The sequence below is a fragment of the Piliocolobus tephrosceles genome, chromosome 17, assembly GCF_002776525.5.
Source record: "Piliocolobus tephrosceles isolate RC106 chromosome 17, ASM277652v3, whole genome shotgun sequence".
Classification (NCBI taxonomy): domain Eukaryota; kingdom Metazoa; phylum Chordata; class Mammalia; order Primates; family Cercopithecidae; genus Piliocolobus; species Piliocolobus tephrosceles.
The window spans coordinates 29,470,320-29,478,517 of NC_045450.1; the positions used below are offsets into that span (position 1 = coordinate 29,470,320).

Below are 8,198 nucleotides of genomic sequence, written 5' to 3' on the forward strand. Positions count from 1 at the left end.
TTGAAAATGCAGAAATCGCCGGTCTTCTGTGTCGCTCGCGCTGGGAGATGGAGACTGAACTGATATAAATATATCTACATCTGCTTGTTTTTGGTTTCTGTTTGCATGGAATATCTTTTTCCACCTCTTTGCAATCAATGTATATGTCTTTACAGGTGAGTTTCTTACAGGCAGCATATAGTTGGATAATGTTTTTAATCAATTCTGCCAATCTGCATTTTTTAAGTGGAGGATTTAATCCATTTACATTCAAGGTTAATACTGACATGTGAGTCTTTGTTCCTGTCATATTATTGATTGTTTTCAAGCTGTTTTATAAATCTTTGTTTCTTTATTGTTCTTTTTCTGTTATTGTGGTTTGATGAAATTCTGTTGCATTGACATTCGATTCCTTTCTCTTCCTGCTTTGTGTGATTGTTTTATATAAACAAACAAAGCAAATTTTACATTTACATGTGTTTTTGTGATGATAAATGTTGAGATTTCATTTCCATGTTTAAGACCACTTTAAGCATTTCCTATTGTGCTGATTTAGTATAGACAAATTCACTCAGGATTTGCTTGTCTAGGAAGAACTTTCCTCTTCATTTACGAAGCTTATTCTGGCAGGATACAAAATTTTTGGCTGACAAATAATGTTTTAAGCATATAGGAAATACATGAAGTAATGTGATAAACCTGTCACCCAGCCTCCACAGCTACTAATCATGTGCCATTTTTGTTTCATCTATATTTCAACCCACTCCTCACACCCCCAACTGTATTATTATTTTAGGGTTTTTTTTTCATGAGACAATGTATATACATTAAAAAGTAGAATCTTAACTGTATCCTTTTGAGAAAACAATATACCCATATAAACTTCCTCCTTCTAAGAATAAAATTCCTAGCCAGGAATGATGGCTCACGCCTGTAACGCTAGCATTTGGAAGGCCAAGGCGGGCGGATCACCTGAGGTCAGGAGTTCGAGACTAGCCTGGCCAACATGATGAAATGCTGTCGCCACTAAAAATACAAAAGCTAGCCTGGTATGGTGGTGCCTGCCTGTAGTCTCAGCTACCTGGGAGGCTGAGGCAGGAGAATTGCTGGAACCCAGGAGGCAGAGGCTGCAGTGAGCTGAGATCACACCACTGCACTCTAGCCTGGGTGACAGAGCAAGACTCTCTCTTAAAAAAAGGGAAAAAAAAGAACGAAATTCCCCACTTCACAAACATTAATGTGCATATGAATCACTTGGGAATATTATGCATCAGAGGTTGAAGAGGTGGCCAGGAAAAGTATTTTGATGGCAGACTGGAGAGCATCATGAGAGTAAACTTTGGGCCTGTTGACTATCATCTCGGCAATAAGTGTTGGGTCCTGGCCAAAGGGCTTGGATGCAACATGGGGCCAATCAATAAATCCATCCCCCATGCTTTTCCTGGCCATTAGATAATCAGCAGCCTAGTTCATGTCTTGATGGGAAGCTCTGCTATGTGGAAGGATCACATCTTAGGTTTCTTGACAACTGGATGACTTTTGAGAACAGATCTAGGACAGATCTATTCTTGGATTGTGGACAGGCATCAGCCTACTAACATCATATGGAACAGGTGGCATCCAAATATGTTAAGAACTTCTGACAATGAAGAGTAAAACACAAACTCAATTTTAAAAGGCACAGGACCTATGAAAATATTTTATGGTAAAAGAAATACAAATGGTCATTTCCCACATAAAGAGGCATCCAACCTCATTGGTGGTCACAGGAAAATAAATTACAAAAAAAATGTTTTGTGTGACCATCAGTTAGGAAAATTGAATGCTTCCTACTAATATTTTCATGGTAAGTAAAAACATACTAGGCAGGCATAGGGTCTCATGCCTGTAATCTCAACACTTTGGGAAGCTGAGGCATGAGGATCCCTTAAGCTCAGGAGTTTGAGGCTATAATGAGCTATGATCGTGCACGCCAGCCTGGGTAACAGAGAGTGAGACCCCGTTTCTAACTAAATAAATAAATGAGTGAATGAACATACATACATACATATATACACACTGTTTTTTACATGTTTATAGGGAATGTAAATGGCCTTTTAAGGCACAATTAACAAATATGTATTGAGTTGAAAGAAACATGTTCTTGCATGCAGGATTCTACCTCCTAGAATGCATCTGATAACAATACTTGAAAATGTGTGTGGAAGTGCCCATGCTAGCATGTTAGTGGTGGACATATAAATAATAGCAAAACAAAACAAAACAAAACAAAAGTACATAAATGTGAGGAATCTTTTTGGTTATCCTGGGTTTCTAAGATAATGTTCATAGAAGCAAATCAAATCAAATTAAGAGCAACTGAGCAGGAAATGAGGGGGGAAAATACCTTCAGAGTTATAAGATTATCTCATTACACTTAAGTTTTGATGATGCTTCAAGTTTCCTGGGTAAGTTATGCAGAAGTATCTTTCTCTGAAAATCTTCTTGCTGCAGAAAAAACCATGTTTAGTGTCTGTATGTGTCTCAACTTCCCGTCTGCACCTGGGGGATGGGATAAAGGGCACAGTCCTTGCCTGTGTGTTGGAGTGAAAGAAGCATTGAAGGTCTTGCAAACTTTACCAAGGATTCTCCTGGTCTCATTTCAGATCCAACTTCCAACTCCAGGCAGCCTCTGTTTTTTGTTTTTTGTTTTTGTTTTTGAATGTATAATCAAGATGTACTTTGATTTGCACTCTATTGCTATTGCTATTTGGCCTGTACATGCAGCCCAATATACCTGCCTGCAGTGATTCTTCAGGAATAGAATGGGCTTCTGAGTTAAGGAACTTGAGAGTATACTGAGCCCTTTGTGTATTTTTATTGAGTTTCTTTACTTATGCCAGGAGAAGGCTGTGGACAAACAGTAAAAGAGGAGATACTGGAATCGTGATGTCCAAAGATTCCAATGTTCAAGGATTATTTCAATCCTTCAGATATCTCATTTTCTTTGTTCCTTCTGTTCCTTATTAAAGGGTCCTGGGGTCAGAAGTTGCTGAGGCTTTCTTGGTTTCAGAGTCTGCTTCTTCCATGGGTTTGGGGACAGGGTCCCACCACAGCACTTCAATGGGTACCTCCTGATGCTGGCCATGTGTCCTAAAATCTGGCAGTTCTTGCATGTTCTCTGTGGGTTGAGGAGCAGGGATGTCAGTGAGTCAGCATCAATCACAGGTGGCTTTCAGAGGTTCTTGAGAGGATATATTTTTGGATTTGAGTATTGGTTTTTCAGGACAGGAAACAGACAAGTGGCTCATTAGGTGTCTGGAAATTCATAATGCAAAGTCATATCCACAACTTATTGTAAACAGAAACACAAAGAGAAAGAACCAAAGCATGCAAGGTTGATGATGATAATCCAGCTGAATGGATCAGCCTAGATCATGGATGCCGAGCAGACTCTACAGAGCATAGTGGGGCTCCCAGGGTGACTGAGGGACAATGAGGTAGAGGGAAGGTTTCCCTCTTCAGCTGGACTTTTTACTGCCTCAAGAATTCAGTTGATTGAGTTAGCTTTACATGTGATCTAATCAGTCCAATGCAGTCGCATTTGATCTAATCATCTCCCCTACTTTCAAGCTAGGAAAGCATATTTTATTTGGTGTTTACTTTTTCTCTGCATTATTATCTTACCACATATGCATATATCTAATATAATGAACTATAATTTGATATTTGTCATTTCCAAGCATTTGAGAAATTATAACATCTATGTGTACAATTTTAACACTATATATAATTTTCTTCATCTGCAAAGTATATATACACATGTCAATATGTGGTCTGTCTAATTCTGCATCTCGAACTCTGGGCAGGGTCTTAAATACTTCAAGGTGGGTATTTGGGTACAAATCAGATAAGGAAAAGTTCCTTGCATTCCTGTTCCTTTGCCCCCAGCTTTGAATTCCTGCTTATTAACATGATGACAGGGCTCTGCAAGTCTCCCCTTATCTGTGTCTAGGTCTCCAGGGCATTCAGGATGGAAAAATTTCATACTGAGGCCATGATGAGTGGCAGGAGTGACCCATGCCCAGCTTAAGGGCTTAGAAAAGCAGGTTCACAAGAACAACCTGCACCTGATTCTGGGCATGTGCGAGAGTGTGCACCTTTCACTGGAGCTTCACCATGGGATGGGGAACTGAAGACCAGACTCCCACTGCCCCTCCATCCAATGCTCCATTGACCCACCTTCTTTCCAACAGTTCTCCTTTACAGAAAGGGGCTAGGATAAGGAGGAAAAACCATCAGAAGAAAAGATAAGACACTCTCTTCTCATTCAGTAAGAGCCCCGCGCAAGGCAAGGTAAAGTCTTTAGCTGTTCCTATGGAGGCTTGGCAGGAGGGGTAGAATTAGGGATACTGATCTGTGTCTTTAGTGGGGTTTCATTTTGAGATTAGAAATAAGAAATGACTTATGGTCATCAGAGAGATTTCAGAAATATGGTGATGATCCCCTGGAATTCTATGCTTCCCATTCACACTCAACACTGACTGAACAGCCTTGATTGAGAGAATGACCTACAAATATGGGTCAGGTATAGACTTTGGGGCTCTGTGCCTAGGAAGAGATGAGTCACCTAAACTTTCTTTTCCACTAAGATCAGAGCTCAATTCAAATGAGGAATAGAATTCCAAGGAAGGTAAGCTCAAAGTCAGAAACAGCACTGCTAAATTATGTAAGATGTGATTCTTCCAAGGTGAGAAGAGATAGTGGATGGGTAAACACAGTCTCCTCTGGGAAGGGACTGGGAGCTCTTTGGCATCCAGAGTCTTACGCATCTTGGACTCTGGAGAACAGAGAAGAACCGAGTTTTGTGGCAACCTCTGCTATGGTGTGTCCAGGATGGATTAGAGCACCTAAGGTGTTCAGTTGGAGGCAGTCACTCAAACTTTCATTTTATTCACAGAATCAGAGTCCAGCTCAGAAGGGGAAACTCTAGGAAGAGAGAAATCCATTCCATGGACAACTGCCAAGATAGAGCAGGTGGGAACTTGCTTTTTTGTTCCAAAGGGCAGATAAGCAGGTTATTTATATAGAGCTTGAAGAGGAAAGGGGTTTCTCAGTGGCAATGAGGATTTTAGAGATCCCGCAATCCAGAAAGCATTTGGGGTCCCAGGAGGGGTTTAGCCTCCTTTCCTTAGGGAGGCAGAGGGGCCAGGAAGGAGGAGGAAAGACAAGTGGGGTTCACCTGAAGGTGCATGGGGACATTCTGAGAATGAGCATCCATGGGAGCTGTTCTGGTAAGTCTCTCACTCACATGCTTCCTCTTCAGGACACCGTCAAGGACATGAGCCAAAACTGCAAAAGGATTGCTTGACTTTGGAAAAGAAACTAAAGGCCTCTGACACTGTACATATCAGTGAAATGAGGAGACCCATGATGCCTGCTGTGGGGGATCCAGAGAGGCCCACACTAGGCACAGTGAGTGACCCAGATCTCAGTCTCAAGAGACCTCCCACTGCCACTTCAGAAAAGCCTGGCGACCTCTCTGCAAACTCCATCTGAAGCCATTTATCACAACACAGCCCAGGTGTGGGAAGAGTAGGCATATTCTCTGCTGACCTGGCAGCACCTGTCTGAGCTCATCTGGCTCCAGGGGCCTCTGTGCTGTGGTACAAACCTGTGCCATGGCCACCCAGGTGGCCTATGTCTTGCCCGCTGAGGGCTGGCTCATCACAGTCACACTGCCTGGTCCCTAGGGTGGAGAAGCTCAGAGCTCCTCCTAGGAAGAAAATGGGCCCGCCCCTTACCTGGACAGGAGATAAAGGAGCCTGTTGGTAGATCAAATGAGGCTTTAGCTGGGGTCACCCAGACCCTATTCAATAGAGGACACAGCTGTGTGAGAGTGAGAAGAAAGACCTGCTACTTCTTAGACAATTTTAGACACACTGTGTTAATACATGACAAAACAGGGGGCACTCTTGGGAAAGGAGTTTGAACAATACCCTCAAAGTATAAACTTTCATTTAGATCTAAAACTACTGACAAATTTTGTATTTCATGTTAGACATTTGATGTTTTGGGATGTTTTATGACAGTCGCGCATTTCTTTGTAATCAAAAATATTAGGGTATAATCATTCACATAGTGTTTGTGTATTGCAAAGTATAGCAAAATAAATATATATGTAGATCCTCCCCCTATAAGTCAGAAAAGACTGTAGCTCTTTACTCTCCCACCCTGAGTCAATAAAGGACTGATATCTGCTAACCTTTAACAGTTTTCTCTAGGGAGAGATGTTGGTGTTTTTTCAATTAGATGAACAAATAAAATCACCATGCTATTGTTTCATTTTCTTTGTTCTAAAACTGTCAGAATGTATTAAATGCTTGTTGATCATATTTTTATTTATTCTTCAACCTAGATTATATTATTTGCCTAATTTTAAACTTCCATTTTACAGGTTTCAATTGAGCTTATTTTTAAAAACAGCTTTATTAAAGTATAATTAACTTTCAATAAGCTGCATATATTTAAAGTGTTTATTTTTTTGATGTGTGTGTATACCTGGGGAATCATCAACACAGTCAAGACAATGAACATATCAATTCCCCCCAGACGTTTTATTATGATTACCCCCATTGCGATTCTTCCTTTGCACTCCTTCCAACCCATCTCTAAGCAACCACCGCTTCCAGTAACAATGGATTGATTTTCACTCTCCACAATTCTGTATAAATAGACTCACACAGCATAAGGTCCATTCCCACTATAGCAGGTATCAACAGTTCATTGCCTTTCAATGCAAAATTGCATTCTAGAGCTTTATTCATTCACTAGTTGAAGATAATGTAAATTGTTTCTAGTTTTTCTCTATTACAAATAAAACTGGCATGAATATTCATGTACCAGTTGCTGAATAGGCATACATTACAATTTCCCTTAAGTAAACACTTCAGAGTTTAATGTCTAAAAAAGGAAACAACCACCAAACTGTTTTGGAAAGGGGTGACATCATTACATATTCCCATGAAGACTGTACGAGGGTCCCATTTCCCCTACATTCTCATCACATTTGGTGTAGTCCCTCTTTTTAATTTTTTAATTTTTCCCTTTTTTAAACTTTTGTTTTAGGTTCAGGGGTTTATGTGAAGGTTCATTACATAGGTTGAAGATTTGTTACATAGGTAAATATATGTCACAGGGATTTGTTGTACTGATTATTACATTACCCAGGTATTAAGCCTAGTACCCAATAGTTACTTTTTCTGCTCCTCGCCCTCCTCCCAATTTCCACCCTCAAGTAGACCCCAGTGTCTCTTGTTCCCTTTTTTGTGTTTCCCTTTTTTGTGTCCATGTGTCCTCATCATTTAGCTTTCACTTATAAGTGAGAACACATGGTATTTGGTTTCCTGTTCTTATATTAGTTTGCTAAGGATAATAGCTGCCAGTTCCATCCATGTTTCTGTGAAAGACATGATAATGTTTCTTATGGCTGCATAGCATTCCATGGTGTATATGTACCACATTTTCCTTATCCAGTGTGTAACTGATGGGCATTTAGGTTGATTCCATGTCTTTGCTATTGTGAATAGTGCTGCAATGAACATTCACATGCACATATCTTTATGGTAGAATGATTTATATTCCTCTGGGTATATATCCAGTAATGGAATTACTAGGTCTAATGGTATTTCTGTTTTTCAGTCTTTGAGGAATCACCATACTACTTTCCACAATCATGAACTAATTTACACTTCCACCAACAGTGTGTAAGTGTTCTCTTTTCTTCACAACCTCACCAGCATCTGTTATGTTTTGACTTTTTAATAGGCATTCTGACTGGTGTGAAGTGGTATCTCATTGTGGTTTTGATTTGCATTTCTCTAGTGATCAGTAATATTGAGCTTTTTTTGAGATACTTGTTGGTCACATGTATGTCTTATTTTGAAAAGTGTGTGTTCATGTCCTTTGCTTACTTTTTAATGAGGTTGTTTGTTTTTCTCTTGTAAATTTAAATTCCTTGCGATAGGAGATCTTTGTCAGGTGCATAGTTTGCAGAAACTTTCTCTCATTCTGTAGGTTGTCTGTTTACTCTGTTGATAGTTTCTTTTGCTGTGCAGAAACTCTTAAGTTTGATTAGATACCATTTGTCAATTTTTGCTTTTGTTGCGATTGCTTTTGGTGTCTTTGTCTTGAAATATTTGCCCATTCTTGTGTCTAGGATGGTATTGTCTAGGATGTCT

At 40.0% G+C, this 8,198-nt stretch overlaps 1 long non-coding RNA gene across 1 annotated transcript; it reads left to right on the forward strand.

Annotated features, from left to right (window-relative positions):
- Positions 1-1,255: 1,255 nt before the first annotated feature.
- Positions 1,256-6,290, forward strand: LOC111525663. Its single transcript, XR_002726175.1, has 4 exons — positions 1,256-1,592; positions 4,215-4,314; positions 4,919-4,995; positions 5,285-6,290. It is a non-coding gene; the product is annotated as an uncharacterized LOC111525663 (long non-coding RNA).
- The last annotated feature ends 1,908 nt before the right edge of the window (positions 6,291-8,198 follow it).